The sequence below is a fragment of the Ambystoma mexicanum genome, chromosome 13, assembly GCF_040938575.1.
Source record: "Ambystoma mexicanum isolate Mex_15411 chromosome 13, UKY_AmexF1_1, whole genome shotgun sequence".
NCBI lineage: Eukaryota > Metazoa > Chordata > Amphibia > Caudata > Ambystomatidae > Ambystoma > Ambystoma mexicanum.
In genome coordinates this window covers 829,758,346-829,781,836 of record NC_090938.1, presented here as the reverse complement: position 1 = coordinate 829,781,836, position 23,491 = coordinate 829,758,346, and the positions used below count along the sequence as shown (strand labels likewise).

Sequence of the window (23,491 nt, the reverse complement as noted above, 5' to 3'; positions counted from 1 at the left end):
AGGGGCAGTCCAGCCCGAACTGCTAGGCCACATCCCTTCTGCACGAGACCACAAGCATCCCCAAACATGTTTCGCCCTTGTTGGGGCTCATCAGTGAGGAGTAGCTTGGGTCTCTAGGCCCAGCAGGCACGGGACCCACGTCTGGGCATACCCGTCCCACTCGGGGTGACATAGCAAAAACAAAGAGGTGATGGCTGGAAGGTTTAGACTTAATCTTAACCACTGGCAATGCTCTGGGCAACCCTCCAGACCACCGTTCTTCGCCTGCCAAGCCATTACAGAAGGGAAAGACCATATGCAAATCAGGCTTGGCCCCACCCCTAAAAGGGGCAGTCCAGCCCGAACTGCTAGGCCACATCCCTTCTGCACGAGACCACAAGCATCCCCAAACATGTTTGGGGATGCTTGTGGTCTCGTGCAGAAGGGATGTGACCTAGCAGTTCGGGCTGGACTGCCCCTTTTGGGGTAGGACCAAGCCTGATTTGCATATGGTTTTTCCCCTTCTGTAATGGCTTGGCAGGCTGAAAAACGATGGTCTGGAGGGTTGCCCAGAGCTTTGCCCGTGGTTATGATTAATTCAAAACCTTCCAGCCATCACCTTTCTGTTTTGCTAAAGTCACCCCGAGTGGGACGGGTATGCCCAGACGTGGGTCCCGAGTCTGCCGGGCCTAGAGACCCAAGCTACTCCTCACTGATGACGCCCAAAAAGGCTGAAACATGTCTGGGGATGCTTGTGGTCTCGTGCAGAAGGGATGTGACCTAGCAGTTCGGGCTGGACTGCCCCTTTTGGGGTAGGACCAAGCCTGATTTGCATATGGTTTTTCCCCTTCTGTAATGGCTTGGCAGGCTGAAAAACGATGGTCTGGAGGGTTGCCCAGAGCTTTGCCCGTGGTTATGATTAATTCAAAACCTTCCAGCCATCACCTTTCTGTTTTGCTAAAGTCACCCCGAGTGGGACGGGTATGCCCAGACGTGGGTCCCGAGTCTGCCGGGCCTAGAGACCCAAGCTACTCCTCACTGATGATGCCCAAAAAGGCTGAAACATGTCTGGGGATGCTTGTGGTCTCGTGCAGAAGGGATGTGACCTAGCAGTTCGGGCTGGACTGCCCCTTTTGGGGTAGGACCAAGCCTGATTTGCATATGGTTTTTCCCCTTCTGTAATGGCTTGGCAGGCTGAAAAACGATGGTCTGGAGGGTTGCCCAGAGCTTTGCCCGTGGTTATGATTAATTCAAAACCTTCCAGCCATCACCTTTCTGTTTTGCCAGCAGACAATTCATACCACTCAATTAGTACTCATGATTTCTTTTTTATTTTTGCAATGCCCTTATGCGACACGTTTTCTGGCTAGTTTAAGCCTTTATCGAAGCTGGCCAAAATCTAGTTCATGCCGTGCTCATATTTGGTGGGGTTAAATCCCATGTTTCTGTTTGATATATGCGTTCTGGTACGCGTCGGCTCTGTCTCTGAGACAGAGCCAATGCGTACCAGAACGCACATATCATATTTGAGGCTACCCAAGGATTGGGGAGGACGATGCTCACTAGTGAATGTTCATGTTCCAGCATTGGTGATTCCTAATTGCAACCTGAATATTGACTGTTTCCCAAAAGCAGATGCTCATCTGAGGAAGAAGAGATCTGTGGAGCTGGTTCATCGAATAAAGAGGGAGAACTACTTCTCTGCCAAATCAGTAGAAACCTTTGACTCTATCCCGTATGAACACAGACTATTTAACGAGACTTTGTCCATATTCCCGTTAATCTTCATGCCGAGAATCCAGGTTGGAGTAAATACTAAATGGTTACAGATATCCAGAAGGGAATTGCTAGAGACAATCAACAGTACCATAAAGGGATTCAATGTTATCAGCTAAAAGATGAGAGCCATAAGAGTGATGACTCTTCAGAACAGATATGTCTTGGACATGATCACAGCTATGGATGAAGGTGTTTGTTCAAAAATCGGAGAATCCTGCTGCAAATTAATACCTTCTCACGATGACGAGAATGGCACCTTCACTGAGGCCATAGAAACGTTAACAAAGCTACATGTCCAGATGACAGACGAAGTAGAAGACATTGTCAATGACAGCTGGTTTGGAGCACTTTTTTCTCTGGTTCCACAATGGATTGCAGATATGTTGCAGTTCCTTGGAGCGCTGATCGTGTTTGTGTTGCTAGGATTCTGTGTGATCAAGATAATAATCACACAATGAAAGAAGAGAGCAAAGAAAGCCATAGGGATGAAGGTCATGATCGATGTTGAATCAGGATGGAAGGTCAAAGATCTAACAGATGATGAGATCAGAGACTTTCTGAAGGCCAGTATCCATGCACCTGAGGGAACGAAGTTTCTGTATCCAAAGAAACATAAGAAGTATGTGGGAAGATGGATCTATTGCAGTCCAAGTAGACAGTGCACGTTGATGAATTGGAATGAAGATGGGCATGTGAAATCAGCTGGATGCCTGAAGGGAGTCATAAAGAAATTGGTCCCAAAGAAACAGTTCTTCAGTAAAGGATGTCTAGATATGAAGGCTGATGGGAGAGTGGACGATGAATTGCCCAGAGGGGGGAGAGTAGAGGAGCACCTGTATGTTGGATTCCAGAGTGTGAGACACATGCGGTACCAGTGAAGATACCGATACCTAGGAGAATCTGGGAGCCAAGGTTCCCATTGAGGAAACCATACTTGCACACAAGACAATATGATGGTCATCTGAATGAAATTCCAGAAGAAACGGGACGGCTGAATGCTGAAGGTGAATGGTGACGTCACCACCACCATCTTGCAAAGCAACGTTGACGTATACAGAAGAGATGCAGAGACCAGAGAAAGCAGATCATTCTATAAGGCATCAAGAAAGTATCGAGATACATGACGCTTTGGGATCAAGATTAAGAAACTTATGCTACAGAAATAATGAAGATATCAAGCTACTTCACACGTGTACACATGGAAAGCAGATGAAGTAATCTTAAAGGCTAGTTTTATAGTGAATAGATTGCGGTATGCGCCAACATGTACATTCATGTATATATATATCGGAGTTAGTAAAGGATGGATGTTCCCACTATGTATGATAGCAGAGCTGAGCAAAAGAAGGAAGGCCACTTTTTTCCATTTTCCAAATGTGGCGCAGTTAGAAAACAAGTGAATTACAGGTGAAACTCAGAAAGGCGAGGTTGGATGAGCCAAGGCCATATCAGACTGGGGTGAGCTGACATTGGATACAAATCGTGTGAAAGGATGAAGCTCCTCTTCAGAAGGCTTGGACAAAACAAGAAGATGTCAGAGGTCTATTAAAGAACAGTGTTTTAATACACAGTGTTTTAATACATGGACTTTAGTCATGTGGGGAGAAGAAGTTGGACGAGCATGATGGTCAAAGCTACGCACAAGGCCAGAGCGTGCCTTCATTCCTCTGAATTCCCCGGAGCAAAGAACATGTTCAAGGCCGAGTTCAAAGACCTAATTGACAGTGGACCACTGTGGTGATGATGGCTGGATATGCTATGGTTAAGACGAGCTCACCCGCACCTGGACTTTCAGTCTGCGTACTACTAACATAGGTTGGGAAGGTACTGACAGAGGTTAGAAAGTAACCAATGATAGAGGACTGCTTGATCAAAGGTCCTATAGTTGTGGAGCCAATTAGACATCGTATATTTGGTGAGATTCATAGTGACACATTTTTAGGGAAGGGCTTAGTTGCCGCACCTGATGCTTAGAAGCAAATCACATTGTTCCACTGCCCTAAACGAGTATGGATTGTATACCTAGATGATCCTTGTAGAATCTATCACACTCACCATTAGGTTTTTGGAGTTTGCCACTTATGATGACGTTAGTGATACGCAGGTTAAACGTCACCTATTGCGATCTTTTACTATAAGAATGTAATTTCTTATGAAATGTTTTGAGAAGTCTCCAGAGTGATCATGATGAGGGATGTCTGTTGATATCCTTTGTACTCCTTGTTTTAGATAATTGAGATTAAAACAGTATCTTTTGCCAATTTCCTCAGTTGTTTCTATTATTGATGTCTGGGTAAACTCTGCATGCACCGTCCATCTCTGAAGTATTGTTAACTCATCTTAAAGGGCTGGGAGAACCCCCAGTCCAGTAGATTTCAGTATACATCCCCCTTCCTCTCAGAGTTACCCTGAAGAGGTACCAGAGTCCCTGAACTAACAGACGTTACCCCATAGAGTCCAGCCAACATGATGCTGTGAAATAAGCACAACGAGCAAATTTACTGGACTCCAAAGTGATCCAGAGCAATCCGAGGTAATCTGAAGTAATCCATACATTATCCGTAGTAATGTGAAGTACTCTGGCATGCGGCAGGAGGTGGTTTCCCAAGCAGGCAGCCAGCAGGACAGTGTTACCACAGCCATGGTGAGAGTGACAGGGCTAGGGTGGGGTGGGGGGTCAGGTCAGTCAGCTCATATTTACTCCCTCAGGTGTTCCTGGGCACTTATCATTGCTGGTGGCAGAAACACTCCTTTTTTAGGTACAAAGCCTCATCAAAGGCTCATGAGGTGGTATTTGCAATACATCACCTGGTTTAGGGGGTATATACATGAAGGTGAATTGCAATATAATATGCCTGCGGTAAACACTACCATATTATGCGTTGGTTTTCCACCTTGAGTACCCACCAATTCTGGCCTCCTACCCAGATGCAGAGGTCAAAATTATAAAAAATAAAACAGGCCTTGTGTACAGCTGCGATGTGCAAGTGCTTTCTTTAAATACAGGAAACAGTATTTTTAATGGAAGTATAGGAAGGGGTGCAAAGTGGGCATCTCTGATGTCCAGACTCTTACTACCTTCTGTTACATAATGCATATTATTGACCTACCCGTGCATATGAACACCACTGTACATCAGACAACCTTTTATTTGGCAGAGAAGGATTGTTGTGAGAAACAGGTGCCCTGACAGTTAAATATGTTGAGCAAGGGCTGCAGAATGAGGCAAGGGTTGAGGGCAACCTGCCAACGTTGCCAACGGTATGTGAGTGAGACAGAAGGTTGTTTGCCTAATATCTGCGCACAAAGACACAATTCAACTACAAATTAGCTTAAAGTTTAATTGGAGAATTCTTGAACAGCCTTTGAAGAATTCTTAAACAGCCTGACACGTGTTTCGAGCTAAGGGGCCGCCAGTTTCACATCGGCTGAGACGCTGATTTCTCTACGCATTGGTAGCGTTTTATTTAGTCGAGCCCACTTTAATTATTGATCTGGATTATCAATCAATTTATTGTCAGGCTGATTCGCAAGGAAGATAAGAATCACCAGCCTCTGATGACGAGCCCCTTAGCTCGAAACACGTGTCAGGCTGTTTAAGAATTCTTCAAAGGCTGTTCAAGAATTCTCCAATTAAACTTTATGCTAATTGTAGTCCACTGTACATCAGGGCTGTCATTTCACCAAAATGCCATGGGTAGCGGAAGTGACATCACACGGCCCATGACCTCTAACATCACAGGAAGTGATGTCATTTGACCCCACCCCAAAGTGACACCACAGGAAGCGATCGAACACAACCATCCACCCCTTAACAAAACAGGAAGTGGCATCAAATAGCATTGTTCCTAAGTGCACTACGGAAAATATGGTAATGTGATATACATTTCATACAAGAATGGACCGCCATATGTATCGTTAATATCAGTGCCTATGGGCCCATATTACCAAATTAATGTGAATGCAAGCAGACGTCCAATGCCAAATGAAAATGGTGTATTATTATACAGCACTTATGTTTAAACGCTTTATATAGAACAAACATACATACAATATAACCCAACCTGTGTTGGTACTCATTTATCGACCTCAGAAAGATAGAAGGCTGAGTAGGCCATGCCAGGATTTCAATCTGCAACCTGCAGATCACACAAACATCAACACACTGAGCTATTTTACCGGCTATGGTAAAATGAGCAATTACATGTCTGAATGTTCTCAAAGTCAGAAAGCATCTTACACACTGTAGTGGATGTTGTAGTCCTCACTTGGACCACAATATGGGTGTTAGCATGCACCTCTGCGCCTGCGAGCACCGAGGGGGCCAAATCACACACAGACACGCGGGAGACAGCTCAGGGAACAACCTCCTTTATTGCCCTCTACATGCATCTGATCCCGGTCTCTAGTAACCCCTCCTCATCCTCCCCTGTCCCTTGTGTCAGGTCCTTTCTCCTTGCCTTAAGGTGGTCCAGTATTTAAGGTGGCATGCTGACTTTCACCCTGCAACACCTCCCCCTGCTTAACATCTTTGTGGGGTCGGCGGCTTGTGTTGCGTTCTGGTGGTCGCCACTGTGTGCATTGGTCTTGTTAGCCATTGCTCCTGTGTCCTCCTCCTTTAGTCTCTCCGTTCTTGTAGATTGCTCCTTTTCCATCGTTTTCCTGCAGTACTCCTTGCCGATGTGTTCTCTCCTTGCAGGATACTCCTTTTTCTGCTGCTGGTGTGATTGATGTGCAATAGTCACGTGTTCGAGCGACCCTTTGCGACATTCTGCATGCAGTCTTGTTCTTTTCGGTGGCTCCCCTTTTTGGGATCACTTTGTCGTGGGTGTCCTACTCCTTCCTGTTCTGTCCTCTGGCCCTTCCACCTGGGCTTCCTTTCTTGTGGCCCTCCTTTTCCCGCTTCCGTCCTTTCTGTGCTCCTTTTTCTGCTGCCCTCCTTTCTGGGCTCCATTTTGTGCTGCCCTCCTTTCTGGGCTCCATTTCCTGCAGCCCTCTTTCCTGGGCTCCTTTTACTGCTGCCCTCCTTTCTGGGCTCCTTTTTCTGCTGCCTTCCTTTCTGGGCTTCATTTTCTGCTGCCCTCCTTTCTGGGCTTCTTTTTCAGCTGCCCTCCTTTCTGGGCTCCATTTCCTGCTGCCCTCTTTCCTGGGCACCTTTTACTGCTGCCCTCCTTTCTGGGCTCCTTTTTCTGCGGCCTTCCTTTCTGGGCTTCATTTTCGGCTGCCCTCCTTTCTGGGCTCCTTTTTCCGCTGCCCTCCTTTCTGGGCTCCATTTTCTGCTGCCCTCCTTTCTGGGCTTCATTTCCTGCTGCCCTCTTTCCTGGGCTCCTTCTACTGCTGCCCTCCTTTCTGGGCTCCTTTTTCTGCTGCCTTCCTTTCTGGTGATCATTTTCTGCTGCCCTCCTTTCTGGGCTTCATTTTCTGTTGCCCTCCTTTCTGGGCTTCTTTTTCTGCTGCCCTCCATTCTGGGCTCCTTTTTCTGCTGCCCTCCTTTCTGGGTTCCCATCTACTCTGGGTCTCTCGAGCCTTCCTGCTACTTGTGCAGCAGGCTGCCGTCTATGTGGTCGGATTGCCTTCCTCTCATCTCTTGCTGTTGGGCGGAGTGCCCTCTTTTCGCTGTGGGTGGACTTCCCCTTCTTCCTCCTGCCTTGCCTTGCCCCCCCTCTTGGGAAATCTTCTCTTGGGGCCGTCTCATTTGCCGTTGCCTCACGGTCATCAAGATCTTCCCCCATCACCTGCTCTTCTTGGAACTGCCATCCTGTCGTTCTCCGGTCCTGCTGTCAGTCCGGTCACCTCTTTGTTTCTTCTCTTTCTTAGTGGCCCTCCGGCGCCATGCTCCTGGTTCGTAGCAGGCCATTTTATGTCCTGGTCCTTATGCCGTTGTTGGTCTGCTACATGCTGTGTGCGCCATGAGTCTCACGTGGCAATCCTCCTTGTGTCACCCCTGTGTTAGCTCCTCGGCAACACCACTGTGCTAAAACGTTCGTGCTTCACCCTCTTTGGTGTGTTTCACTGGGCTAACTGCTGACCAGCTGAGAGGATTAGTTCTTAAGCAGTATCCCTCCAAGGGGTGCTTAGTTCTGCATAAGATCTCTTGATGCTCCTTGGGTCCTCAGTGGGTGATGTGAAGTGTTGCCAGACCGCCTTTTCCCATTGCCAGCTCCCAAGTCGTTCCCGCGTTACTGGCGGCTGGTGGCACTCCGATGAGCAGTCTCTAGTAGTCTGTTGTGAGCCTGTTCTTGTCACCGTTGCAGGTGGTTCGCATGGTCTTCCAGGTGTATCTGTGGTCCCCTGGGCTGCCGTGGCCTGTTGCGGCACCAGGTGATATTGTTCTCTGTGGTGCTTCTCTTTACTGCACCCGTTTTCCTCCAGGTTCCTCTCCCTCTCGTACTGCCTTGGCTTGCACGGTGCAGTGCCGCCTCACTCCTGTTTGGGTTCCTCTTTCAATGCTGTCACCAAAGAATGGTGTCCACTGATGCGCTGTCTCCTTCGGGTGGTGCTGCCTCGCTCGCAGTGCCGGCTTCTCTGGTTCTGTGCTGTCTCTGTCATTCGGGCGTCTCTCGTGCAGTGCTGGTTCTCTTTGAGGCAGTAGTGTTTCTCTCATGCAGTGTTGGGGTTCAAGCAGTGCGTCCCTCCTTAATACAGTGCTGCTCCTTCATGCACTGCTGCCGCCAAGCTGTCCTTTCACTTCCCTGTGGTGTGAGACTATAGTGCAGTGCTGGGATCTGTCTCCTCCAGCCTGTACTCTCTCTTGCAATGTTTCTCCCGGGATGCATCAAGTCCTCACTCACATGCAGCGACATGAACTATCTCAGACAGAGCTATCTTTAGCACTGGGCATCATGAAGTGCAGTTGTCCGCGTGCAGTGTCATCGCTTTCTCTCCCTCACGTAACCCTGGTCCTTGGGTCACATGCGTGCGGTGCACTCTCCTGTAATTCCTCTGTTTCCCACAGCCTGCTTGTGGCGAGGTAGCCGGATCAAAGTAGATACTCTTAATGGGAAATAAACGGTGCAGTGAGCTGGGTTCCAATGTCTGTTGGGGCGAAGATCCCCTTACCGTTGCTTCAGGTGTCCATGCGGTCACTGCGCGCAGTACTTTGGCTCAGTCCCTATGTAGCTGCAGGCTGTTGTGTTGTCACTGGTGACCTCTGTATCCTCCATGCGGCTCAATCCTCTGGGCAGGATTCCACTGCAGGGCGGGCCTTGCTCGCTGCCCCTCCTCCGCGAAGTCTCTGCTGCTGAGCCCTGCTCGCCGGCCGCTCTCCAGTTGCAGAGCACGCTGCTGGGCTCCCGGTGTCCACCACGCTGCTGGATGGTCTGCACTGCTGGGCTCTTCTTACCAGCCACTCTTCCTCCCTTCCTCCACGGTGTGGGCTGCTGGGTGCCTTCCGTCTGCCATGCGGCCTGTTCGGGTCGGGTCTTCTCTGCTGTGGTGGGCGCTGTGTACACCTCTACCTGCTGGGCACCGCTGTGGGGTCTTCGTGCTCTGCTCTTCTTCTGTGGGCTGTGCAGCGGGGCTCCTAACTGCAGGCGTCTCTTCCCCATCACAATGTTGGGCACATCTCCTCACCACCAGTCTAATGTGTTGTGCAACGTGGGCTGGGCCTCGTATGTCATCCGTGCTGCGTCCTCAGCAGCTCTGCTGGTCCTTCTTGTCGCTGCGTGCCCTGTACCCTCAGCTCTGCTGCACAATGGGGGCGCTCGTGTCCCTTTGTCGCCAGTTGTTGTAGTCCTCACTTGGACCACAATATGGTGTTAGCATGCACCTTTGCGCCTGTGAGCCCCGAGGGGGCCATATCACACACAGACACGTGGGAGACAGCTCAGGGAACAACCTCCTTTATTGCCCTCTACAAGCATCTGATCCCAGGCATCTGATCCCGGGCTCTAGTAGCCCCTCCTCTTCCTCCCCTGTCCCTCGTGTCAGGTCCTTTCTCCTTGCCTTAAGGTGGCCCACTATTTAAGGTGGCACGCTGACTTTCACCCTGCAACAGTGGATACCATTAAACTGGTAACGGAGATGTAACAGCAGGCTAGTTCATCTTCAGGTCTGGTGCAAAGTTGGCCACGTGTCAAGCCTGCGGGGATCTAATTTTCAGGCTTCAGAGGTTGGCAAAATACATACCATTGGGAGGGTCCATAACTGTGTAGTAAACAATTTGGAGTAGCGCAGGGAAAGCAGCGCACTCATACAGCATCCCGTACTCTGGGCACTCGTTATCTCATAGATGCAAACAAACATCCTGAACAGCATGCCAGGGAGATGGGAAAGATAGAGACATTACAACAAAGTATTAATTGTGGCACAATGACATCAAGGGCCACTTGATGTGCTATGGCTAAACGTTTCTACACTGTACCCAAGCCTTTAGGCACAATGATTTTGTCAAGTGACCGAGGACACCGAGATGGAATGTCTTGTGATGATCGTAACAGAGACAATGGCAGAAAAACACACGCTATAACTGCAGCCTTCGAAAAGCAAGATATAGTATTTGTCTGCATTGTGAATTTGAGGTGTTTAAGAAGAGACTAAATCAGTGACTCACCCCCTGAAGTGTGCCTGAAATAAACCTTTAGTGAGTCTAGGAATTATTTACAGAATTCCAGAAAGATGCATTACTTGTTATTCCTATTCTTCCTTATTTAGGGTCACTGCACTGGTGGAACCCCTTGTTCTTTTAAGAGGCCTGAACATGAAAGCCAGCCACTCCAGAACCAAAGAGCCACATGGCGCTGGCCACAGCCCAGGAGCTCACATGACATCCCTGCTGTACATTATCTACAGGCACTTGGTGGTAGTTCTGGCACTGCTGCAGTGGTATCGTGGGGCTGGGCAGGTGATCAGGAGCGCCACTGGAGAAGCGCTAGTTATCACTGGCGGTGTTCCTCTGACAGAGTCCACCGTGTGCTAATGAGCTCCACACTGTTTATTTCCTTCTTAGTTGTTTAACAAATGTAAGATGTCACCTTATGTCCCTCTGACATAAATGTCGATGGCTTTTAAAAGGGTCGATCTCAAAAATGTGTTTTGGGGCTACCACCCTAAAGCTCACCCACCCAGACGAGCTCGTCATATTCAGAGTGCACCCACGATTGCGGGCAGGTGCGCTCAAAATTGCAGAAATGGAGTTCTATTTACCGGCTATGCCCACGTCTGCCTCATGCCCACGTCTGCCTCATGCCAAGTATGCCTCATGCCCAAGTCTGCCTCATGCCCACGTCTGCCTCTTGCCCATGTCTGCCTCCTGCCCAAGTCTGCCTCATGCCCAAGTCTGCCTCATGCCCATGTCTGCCTCTTGCCCAAGTCCGCCTCATGCCCAAGTCTGCCTCATGCCCAGGTCTGCCTCATGTCCATGCCTGCCTCATAGCTCTGTCTACCTCATGCCCAAGTCTGCTTCATGTCCGTGTTTGCCTCATGCTCACGTCTGCCTCATGCCCACGTCTGCTTCATGCCCACGTCTGCCTCTTGCCCATGTCTGCCTCTTCCCCAAGTCTGCCTCATGTCCATGCCTGCCTCATACCTCTGTCTACCTCATGCCCAAGTCTGCTTCATGTCCGTGTTTGCCTCATACTCACGTCTTCCTCATGCCCACGTCTGCTTCATGCCCACGTCTGCCTCTTGCCCATGTCTGCCTCATGCCCAAGTCTGCCTCATGCCCACGTCTGCCTCTTGCCCATGTCTGCCTCTTGCCCAAGTCTGCCTCATGCCCAAGTCTGCCTCATGCCCAGGTCTGCCTCATGTCCATGCCTGCCTCATAGCTCTGTCTACCTCATGCCCAAGTCTGCTTCATGTCCGTGTTTGCCTCATACTCACGTCTGCCTCATGCCCACGTCTGCTTCATGCCCACGTCTGCCTCATGCCCAAGTGTGCCTCATGCCCAGGTCTGCCTCATGTCCATGCCTGCCTCATAGCTCTGTCTACCTCATGCCCAAGTCTGCTTCATGTCCGTGTTTGCCTCATGCTCACGTCTGCCTCATGCCCACGTCTGCTTCATGCCCACGTCTGCCTCATGCCCAAGTGTGCCTCATGCCTATGCTTGCCTCATGTCTATGTCTGCCTCATGCCCCTGTATTGAAATCTCCTATAAGGTCACGGCAGACAGGTGCATAGTGACAATTAAGGAACATGCATGAGTATTTAAATAGTTGTCTCCATGGAGGTGTGTGTTGGAGTTTGATTTGTATGTTGTTGTGTGTCATGTGTATGGCACCCAGCAGCAAGCAAAGGTTAACAGGAGACAGAAGGATATAGAGAAAGATATTGCCAGCTGCCATTACCTCTGTCTTACCTTTTCTAAAGACGCACAGATAATTGCATGCCCAAAGAAAGTTGTTCAAATTCCCAAGTTAACCCAGAACTACTTCAACAAGAAACAGAACAAATGGGGATTAATAAACAGCAAAGAAGGGAAGGGAGGAAGAATGAGACCAGGACTGAAACGAGAAAAAGAAATGTGGTGAACGACTGAAGCATAAAAGGAGGAAGAGAGGAGCACAGAATAGAGAAACAGGAAGTGACGAAGAGAGTGTAAAAAACACACAAGCAAGGAAGAAAAAGAGTCATGGGAAGAGGGAAATAGGGAAACACTACGAGAGTGAGGGAACAGAACAATAAGTGGTGAACGATAGAAGCAGTAAAAGAAAGAGGAAATAACAAAGAGCGCGAGGAAAGCACAAAGTGTGAGTCTGAAACACAGAAGGAGACATGAGCTCATCATGGGCTTCAAGCACAGGCAGAATAATGCAGAGTGTCTGTCAGGCATATTTATTCTCTCTACATGGAATATTTAGTGGCGAGTAGCCACAGTGGGGGTGTTCCGATGCGTGCCCCATACGCTGAGGGATGATGCCTGGGCAGAACACTCCTCAGTATGAGGGCCACTTGAGGAGCTCAGACTTGGCACCATCCCCTCAGACTTAAGGACATTCTTCTTTCTCACACCCATCACTTCGGGCCCCGCCTCATCTGGGAGGGTGCCATCCAGCTTGGAGGAGGAGCGCCCCTCTGGCACAGGGAGATGCTCTCATTTCGTTGATTCTGCGCGATTTCGAAAAAGCTGAAGCAGAAGAAAAGAACAAAATACAAACATTGAGGGTTTAAAGTAGTCCTGAAATGGAGCATCAAAGATCTACTGATGAAATAGACCTTCCCAGGACACCCTGGCACGAGTCTCTAAAAGACCAACCATCATACATGGACTTTCCCAAGAACACCTGACTTAGAACCCCTCAAGACCACCTGATGTAAACCTTCCTGAGACCACTTAACATCGACCTTCCCAAGACATCCTGGCATGGGCTTCTAAAAGACCAACCATCATACATGGACTTTTCCAAGAACACCTGACCTAGACACCTCAAGACCAAGAACACAAATGGCTATCTACTTTTGATAAAAACCAACTTAAGATTGTCTCCCTTACTCATAAGGGTCTCAAAAATAATGCACCGCCCTACCTCATGAACAGATTATGTTAAAAAACTTCGTCCAGACCGACGAAAACAGCCAACTCAAACTGCCTCCAAGTTCCACGATTCAGACTCTCGACTATAGGAGGTCATAGCTTCCCAGTTAAGGCAGCACAATTGTGGAACTCCCTACCTCCTGGCATTAGAGAACCCCAGACCTCTACATTTAGACAGAATCTGACCAACTGGCTAAAAGAAAATGATAAATAATCACTCGGACTAACATCCCTCTCTTGACGCCTACCCTTCTGTTCTCTGACTCGCTTGCTATGTGCTTGTCTACTTGAACTCATTTCCGGATGTATTGCGCTCACACCAATACTATGCTACTTGATCATGTAATTTACACTGTACATACTTAATGCCATGTTTCCCGACCACTTAATTTACATTGTATATACCTGTATAATGTATTATGTTTGACGTTCTTGTATATTTCTTCTGTATCTCATGTACCTATGTACCCTGTAACTAAGCTGGACATATTCTTATCTTTTGCGCCCTGATGCCCCTGGGTCTGGTGCGCATTATAAATAAATAAACTAAACTAAACTAAACCTGATGTAAATCTTCCTGAGACCCCTTAACATAAACCTTCCCAAGACATCCTGGCATGGGTCTCTAAAAGACCAACCATCATACATGGACCTTTCCAAGAACACCTGACTTAGACCCCCTCAGGACCACCAGATGTAAACCTTCCTGAGACCCTTTAACATAGACCTTCCCACGACATCCTGGCATGAGCCTCTAAAAGAACAACCATCCTACATGGACCTTTCCAAGAACACCCAACTTACACGCCCTCAAGACCACCTGATGTAAACCTTCCTGAGGCCCCTTAACATAGACCTTCCCAAGACATCCTGGCATGGGCCTCTAAAAGACCAACCATCATACACATCTACAGGCCCTCGTGGCATGGACCTTTCCAGGAACACCTGACTTAGACCCCCTCAAGACCACCTTATGTAAGCCTTCCCGAGACCCCTTAACATAGACCTTCCAAAGACATCCTGGCATGGGCCTCTAAAAGACCAACCAGCATACACATCTACAGGCCCTCGAGCATGGATCTTTCCAGGAACACCTGACTTAGACCCCCTCAAGACCACCTGATGTAAACCTTCCTGAGACTCCTTAGCATAGATCTTCCCAAGACATCCTGGCATGGGCCTCTAAAAGACCAACCAGCATACACATCTACAGTCCCTCGTGACATGGACCTTTCCAGGAACACCTGACTTAGACCCCCTCAAGACCACCTGATGTAAACCTTCCTGAGACCACTTAACATAGCCCTTCCCAAGACATCCTGGCATGGGCCTCTAAAAGAACAACCATCATACATGAGCCTTTCCAAGAGCACCTGACTTAGACCCCTCAAGACCACCTGATGTAAACCTTCCTGAGGCCCCTTAACATAGATCTTCCCAAGACATCCTGGCATGAGTATCTAAAAGAACAACCATCCTACATGGACCTTTCCAAGAACACCTGACTTACACCCCCTCAAGACCACCTGATGTACACCTTCCTGAGACCCCTTAACATAGATCTTCCCAAGACATCCTGGCATGTGCCTCTAAAAGACCAACCATCATACATGGACCTTTCCAAGAACACCTGACTTAGACCCCCTCAAGACCACCTGATGTAAACCTTCCTGAGACCCATTAACATAGACCTTGCCAAGACATCCTGGCATGGGCCTCTAAAAGACCAACCAGCATACACATCTACAGGCCCTCGTGGCATGGACCTTTCCAGGAACACCTGACTTAGACCCCCTCAAGACCACCTTATGTAAGCCTTCCTGAGACCCCTTAACACAGACCTTCCAAAGACATCCTGGCATGGGCCTCTAAAAGACCAACCAGCATACACATCTACAGGCCCTCGTGGCATGGATCTTTCCAGGAACACCTGACTTAGACCCCCTCAAGACCACCTGATGTAAACCTTCCTGAGACTCCTTAACATAGATCTTCCCAAGACATCCTGGCATGGGCCTCTAAAAGACCAACCAGCATACACATCTACAGGCCCTCGTGACATGGACCTTTCCAGGAACACCTGACTTAGACCCCCTCAAGACCACCTGATGTAAACCTTCCTGAGACCACTTAACATAGCCCTTCCCAAGACATCCTGGCATGGGCCTCTAAAAGAACAACCATTATACATGAGCCTTTCCAAGAGCACCTGACTTAGACCCCTCAAGACCACCTGATGTAAACCTTCCTGAGGCCCCTTAAAATAGATCTTCCCAAGACATCCTGGCATGAGTCTCTAAAAGAACCATCATCCTACATGGACCTTTCCAAGAACACCTGACTTACACCCCCTCAAGACCACCTGATGTACACCTTCCTGAGACCCCTTAACATAGATCTTCCCAAGACATCCTGGCATGGGCCTCTAAAAGACCAACCATCATACACATCTACAGGCCCTCGTGACATGGACCTTTCCAGGAACACCTGACTTAGACCCCCTCAAGACCACCTGATGTAAACCTTCCTGAGACCACTTAACATAGCCCTTCCCAAGACATCCTGGCATGGGCCTCTAAAAGAACAACCATCATACATGAGCCTTTCCAAGAGCACCTGACTTAGACCCCTCAAGACCACCTGATGTAAACCTTCCTGAGGCCCCTTAAAATAGATCTTCCCAAGACATCCTGGCATGAGTCTCTAAAAGAACCATCATCCTACATGGACCTTTCCAAGAACACCTGACTTACACCCCCTCAAGACCACCTGATGTACACCTTCCTGAGACCCCTTAACATAGATCTTCCCAAGACATCCTGGCATGGGCCTCTAAAAGACCAACCATCATACACATCTACAGGCCCTCGTGACATGGACCTTTCCAGGAACACCTGACTTAGACCCCCTCAAGACCACCTCATGTAAACCTTCCTGAGACCCCTTAACATAGACCTTCCCAAGACATCCTGGCATGGGCCCTCATTACGACCCAGGCGGTAAGTTACCGCCTGGGTCGTACCTTTACCACCATGGCGTAAACTACGTTTACGCCATGGTGGTTGGCGGACTTACCTCCCCATTCCGAGGTTGGCGGGGCGGTAAGTCCCCAATCCCCATTTACCCTTCCCCATTCCCATTTTTGCCCCATAGGGCATAATGGGAGTGGGGAAGGCGTTAATTACGCCACCGTAAATTACGGTGGCGTAATTAACAACATGGTCCCTTAGCGCCATGGATTTTAACACCTGCTAAAAGCAGGTGTTAAATCCGCCATGGCGCTAAGGGACCTCGGAATCAGGCGGTAAGGGTCGGCGCTGTTTACGCTGCCGTAAACCCCTTACCGCCTGAGTCCTAATGAGGCCCATGGGCTTCTAAAAGACCAACCATCATACACATCTACAGGCCCTCGTGGCATGGACCTTTCCAGGAACACCTGACTTAGACCCCCTCAAGACCACCTGATGAAAACCTTTCTGAGACCCCTTAACATAGACTTTACCAAGACATCCTGGCATGGGCCTCTAAAAGACCAACCAGCGTACACATCTACAGGCCCTCGTAGCATGGACCTTTCCGGGAACACCTGACTTAGACCCACTCAAGACCACCTGATGTAAACCTTCCTGAGGCCACTTAACATAGCCCTTCCCAAGACATACTGGCAAGGGCCTCTAAAAGAACAACCATCATACATGGACCTTTCCAAGAACACCTGATTTAGATACCTCAAGACCACCTGATGTCAGGTGAGGACAAAGGCAGTGAATATGGCAAGGGAAATGTGCACAAAATCACACAGTGAATAGCTTTGTGTTAAACAACATGCACACAGGAACCAAGACACATGTATACAAAAACCCAGGAGTGCAAATAGAGTGTGACAAAAATACAAATATATGAAAAGGGATGTGGGGTAAGCACTTAGAAGCTCCTTATGACTGCAGGGAAAGTCGGCAAGCTCCTTACCCACAATTGTTATTGCAGGTGCTGAGAGCGCTAAGCCCGCGTAGAAGGCAAGCAACAACAGGATCTGTGATCTAACACTCTTGATGGTATTGAATAAGGGAACTTAAAAACAGTACTCACGAGGACAAGAAATACCACTTGAATGTCAGCAAGCCTACGAACCCTGTTGATCAAACAGGGACCCCGAAAGGCTGTAAAAGCAATGGAAGGATAACTAAACACATAAGACTCAAGACAAGGGGCAAGTAGGAATAATGGTTACAGAATAGTGAGGAAAACATAGGCATTCACACAGGAGCTAGCTACAACTGCACACCACACCTAATAATCAATGGGAAATATATGCAAAGGTGCAAGGGAAAACATGGAATGGATTCCAAGAGAAAGTAAAGGAACAGGAGCAGGGAAAACGATATTACAAGGGCAAACATCCCCCACCCATCCAATGAAAAAGGCAGGAAGCTAATCTATAAAGACGAAAGACTAAAGCATTACGGTTTACAGCAGCAAAGGACAAAGTCAAAGAAATATAGAACACAGGCAACATGGGCTGCACCAAAAGGGAAAGCACTGAGAAATGCTGCCTGCAAACAGAGGAAGACAGAAAGGGAATCTGGGAAGCAGAAATCAATTAAGCACATACATTCGAAATCCAGGGATAAGGAACAAGGAATAGAAATTTGGAACTAGGCACAAAGCTAAGAACCAGGAACAAGGGACCAGTCACAAACAGGAGCAATGCATCAATGACCAGAGCTGGACTGAACCAAACGGAGGCTTTTAAAGCTGCTTAACGAGCACTCGCTGCAGGTGTGCTGCTTGCTGCACCTGCACCCACAGGTGTTGCCTAGCCTCCACCCAGCCATGTCCTGCAAGGGTGGAGATGAAGCTGTGGCCCAGGTATTCTGGGAAGCATAGTCATTTGATTAAAGCAGCATAATGGCTGCCGAAAACCTGGAATGGATCCGGAAGGGAAGTTGCTTGGAAAATAAGGACTTAGCGCTCCCAATTCATCACAGCACTGTAGCATAAGGTTCGGAAGGAAAGTCCAGTAGGGAATAAACCCCAAATCATGTCCCCAAGTGGTGGGAGTGGGAGCGAAGGGAGCGAATCGTGACACCTCATGTAAACCTTCCTGAGACCCCTTAACATAGACCTTCCCAAGACATCCTGGCATGGGCCTCTAAAAGACCAACCATCATACATGAGCCTTTCCTGGGAACACCTGACTTAGACTGCTCAAGACCACCTGATGTAAACCTTCCTGAGACCCCTTAACATAGACCATCCCAAGACATCCTGGCATGTGCCTCTAAAAGACCAACCATCATACATGAGCCTTTCCAAGAACACCTGACTTAGACCCCTCAAGACCACCTGATGTAAAGCTTCCTGAGACCACTTAACATCGACCTTCCCAAGACATTCTGGCATGGGCCTCTAAAAAGAACAACCATTATACATGGATCTTTCCAAGAACACTTGACTTAGACCGCTCAAGACCACCTGATGTAAACCTTGCTGAGACCCCTTAACATAGACCTTCCCAAGACATCCTGGCACAGGTCTCTAAAAGATCAACCATCATACATGAGCCTTTCCAAGAACACCTGATTTAGACCCCTCAAGACCACCTGATGTAAAGCTTCCTGAGACCCCTTATCATAGACCTTCCCAAGGCATCCTGGCATGGGTCTCTAAAAGAACAACCATCATACATGGATCTTTCCAAGAACACCTGACTTAGACCGCTCAAGACCACCTGATGTAAACCTTCCTAAGACCCCTTAACATAGACCTTCCCAAGACATCTTGGCATGGGTCTCTACAAGAACAACCATCATACATGGATCTTTCCAAGAACACCTGATTTAGACCGCTTAAGACCACCTGATGTAAACCTTCCTGAAACCATTTAACATAGGCTCCTCATTTAAATCTTCCTGAGCGTTCCCCAGACATCCTGACAGGAACCCTGTATGGAGCACCTGATAGAAAGGTTTCACAGGCGTAATGACCTGGGCTTTCTCAAGAAGTCCCGATGCATACTTTCCTGAGGCCTCCTGACACAGACATTTATAAAACCCCCTGACATTGCAAAACCTAGCTGCTCCTGTCACCCAACATTTCCTAAGAACCTCTGACGCAGTACCTCTAAAGACCTCCTAACCTGAGCCTTCCTAAGAACTCCTGACATAGAGCTTCTTGACATCTTCTGACGCAGACGTTCCTAAGACCTCTTCAGATAGACCGTCCCTAGACTACTTAGCACAGGCATTCTCAAATCATTGTGGCAAGGAATTTCCAAAGGACTTTGGGCACAATACTTTAAAAGACCTCCTGGCTTGGACCTTGCTGAGAACACCTGTAGCCCATGGCCCCAAAGGGCCTGGCTAGTGTGTCTACATGCATGCCCTCTAAGGCAACACCTAGAAAGAAAGACACAGACACTAGGGCAAAAAAGGTTTTATTAAAAGTGTAGTAAGTGTTTTATTTATATGTTATGTACTGTGTGTGTCTATGTTTGGGAGAAACCATTGAGCCTACCATTGGGTTGGATGGAACGACAGGAGAAAATAAAGATAAAACAATAGAAAAGAACTCCCATGCCCAAGAATGGGCTGGGCAAGGGAGAAAAGAATCCAGAGGGATTAAACAAATTAAAAAAAAAACAGTTGAAAAAGGGCAGTTAAGGAAAAGGAGAAAGGAGAGAGACTTACCTGTGGGGAGGGATCACTGTTTCTAGTGCGCCCCAGGTCCATAAGCCATCTGGTAGAATTGGGTGACCAATGGGGAACCCCCGGTAGCAACTGTTTGCAGGGGGGCTGAGCTACTATGCCAGGGGCAGCTCGACCACCTCTGGGCTGTGATGTCTGTTGGCACACCTGGGGACCAGACTGGATGGGCCCAGAAACATTTGCGGCCCAGGCAGCATAGTAGAGGCTACCTGGGTTCACAAAGAACAGTCCGCTCAGACCACATGTCTGGGGCGGCCGAGACTGGGCGGCCCGGCCATGCCCCCCAAAGGCCCGACTCATGGCCTGCGAGGCAGGATCGTCATCATTAAAGTACTCCCAGGCTACGTATGCAAGGTGCAGCTGGGAGGTGAAGAAGGGAGAGAGAGAAAAGGAAGGAGGTGGAGGAAGTACTAGGCTGCTCTGTTTAGTGGCCCAGGTGAAGAAAGCCCCGGGCAACCTAGTGAACCAGCCAGGAAGTGGCCCGCCCCCTTTTGTCGAACGGAAAATCATATTATAACCTCTAGATCGTGTGTATATATATATATATATATATATATATATATATATATATATATATATATATATTCAGTAAAAAAACTTTGTTAAAGGGACGTTATGGTTAAGTTGCGCTACTAAAAACCTACCTATGAAATTCAGTGAAAAAAATTTGTTAAAGGGACGTTATGGTTCAAAGTAAAACCGAAAAACCCCTGAAATTCGGCAGTTATGGTAAGATAAGCAACCATAACTCGCGCCACCGTGCACTGCTAACACTAACACCCAGGACATCAAAGATGACATCATAAATGTCATTGATGACATCACTGATGACATCACATGGCTGGCTCTCCCTTTTTTCCTTTACTGACATATCTAAGCCACATAGTTTTCTTCAGTAACAGTCAGGAAGTAAACATTGAAAAGGTACTATATTTGTAGACTTAGGGTCAAGTCACATCATATGAAACATATACATAGCGGAAGACACAGGCTTGAAAGAGAGTAATCCTTTCTGTGCATGAAGATAATCATTAGGGTTATCAGCACTTTCTCATAGTTTTATTTTTATTACTCTACCTTCCCTGTATATGCTCAAATTTGTATACATTGTACTCACTCTCCTTTCCTTTGGGTGCAGTCACATCATGTGATACACATACATATGGTAAGCAGCAGCTTTGAAACAGAGCAATAGTTTCTCTGCATAAAGACAATCAGTTAGGTTATGAACTCTTTCTGCTACTACTTCTGCTTTTTTGTTTACTTCACTGTCCCTGTATATGGTCATATTTGTATGTGTTCTTGTCTCTGTGTTTTGTCTGTAATAATTAAGTGGGTTTTATTATCTACTTATTACATGTTTCACAGTATGCAAAACTCTAATAAGAAAGCAGTTATCATTTCACTATTCAACATGGCAAGATTATGAATATGGCACCTTCATCATGTATGCTGCACACACTGCCCATGTTTCTGCATGAGTAGCTTAGTATACTGGATAGAACTTCATAATAGAATACTATTTATATCAATGCATTGCCTAATGCACTAATTAGCTCATGGTATTTATCCCAATGATCCTTGACAGTTTTTGGTCAGCATTATAAGAATCCCTTGTACAGAATATCTATGAAAAGTAAATGCACATGTGATGTCATCAGTGATGTCATCAATGACATTTGTGATGTCATCTTTGATATCCTGGGTGTTAGTGTTAGCAGTGCACGGTGGCGCGAGTTATGGTTGCTTATCTTACCATAACTGCCGAATTTCAGGGGTTTTTCGGTTTTACTTTGAACCATAACGTCCCTTTAACAAAGTTTGTTCACTGGATTTCATAGGTTTTTAGTAGCACAACTTAACCATAATATCCCTGACTTCATATACATGTAACATAGAACATACTAACCCCCTCGTAGTGATTGTCATGTCCGCAGACTACTGCCATGTCCGTGGACATATCGAAAATCTGAGCGTGGTGAATGTAAATTTAAATAGTGTGCCCCATTTCCCCTTTGAAGTTGGCTCTGAAAAGAGCCATTTTTGTTGTTTTTTTACAGATGCTTGACAGACACCTGTTATTTTGTATTTTTTTTTCTTGGTTTGTTTTCTTACTTTACTCCTAAAATCTTCACATAACCTTCTCCAAAGCAACCCTTACATTCCAAAATAGAAAGGCATTTCCTGTAAAAGATAAAGAAATTCCATATTCTTTAAAATTAACAGCATTACTGGCATCAATATTCTCATTGTTACAGAAGAACATACCAGCTCTAAGCATGAAGGCACACATGCCTCGGTTGATGACACACCTAGCAATGTTTTGCTGAGGACAAAAAACTGAACTATTGTCCCATATTGCCCTAGGTAGTAATCCAGAAAAAATTACTTTCGCATTTGGAAGGATCTTCATTACGGCTTGAACCAGCGTTCCAAATCAGCCAACAAAGTAGGGGCACTGACGTTGCCCAAATGGAAACCACCATAGTGCAAAACTACCACATGCGGACTGTTCATCGTGGCCATATCCTCACAAACTTGTACAATTCTCTGTACATTGCAATCAGGCACAGTGCTCCACACCACCTCCACTCCTTTCACATCAAAGTTCTTTGCAACATGCCTGCATTCAGCGTACTGTTGTAAACCATGTACAAACATATCTCCGAGCACCAACACCCTGACTTTCTCCACTTCTGCCATTTTCACTACACACAGTCTCTTTCAACACAAATCCACAACCTCGACATCTGATTGGCTGATCTTTACAGTCTTCTTTCCATGTTGGATTTCCTGGAAAAACCCGGATGTAGCACGCCCTGTCCACGAACAGCCGCGGTGTCCGCGGACGGCGTCCACTTTACTCTCTGTGCCATTCCCTCATTGCATACAGCTAAGCAATCACACAATACGAATAACGTCCTCAGAACACCCCCATTTTGTGAATTTTCGAACATTTCAGGACAATTATCATTTCATTATTCAACATATTAACATTACAAATATTATACTTTCATCTTGTACTCTGCACACAATGCTATGTTTCTCCATTAGTAGCTCAGTATACTAGATAGAATCCCATAATACAATGCTATGTATATCAATGCATTGTTCAAAGCACTAATAACGGTATGATATTTATTGCAATATCCTTGACATTTTTTTTGCAACATTATAATAAAAATCCCTAGTACACAAATTCCATGAAAAGTACATACACATGTGATGTCATCAGTGATTTCATCAATGACATTTGCGATGTCATCTTTGATGTCCTGGGTGTTAGTCTTAGCAGTGCACGGTGGTGGCGCAAGTTATTTTTCATATCTTACCATAACTTGCGATTTTCAGGGGTCTTTCGGCTGTACTTAGAACCATAACGTCCCTTAAACAAACTTTTTTTAATATCACGCAAACAATATACAAACATGGCGTGCAAAAACCAACTTCTACAGATGGCTTTACACAGACTGTTGCAAAGTAAGAATTTATGCTTGTTTACAGTGAAGATCAGCTGCTTCCATTTTTTTCTCGGGCCCCGGAGAGGCTCACGAAG

The 23,491-nt window shown here is 47.1% G+C and overlaps 1 long non-coding RNA gene across 1 annotated transcript in view; it reads right to left on the bottom strand.

Annotated features, from left to right (window-relative positions):
* Nucleotides 1-12,512: 12,512 nt before the first annotated feature.
* Nucleotides 12,513-23,491, bottom strand: part of LOC138520702 (uncharacterized) — an 84,461-nt gene continuing 73,482 nt past the window's right edge. The window contains exon 2 of the long non-coding RNA XR_011282868.1: nucleotides 12,513-12,820. This is a non-coding gene — a long non-coding RNA (uncharacterized lncRNA). The remainder of the gene's footprint in view (nucleotides 12,821-23,491) is intronic.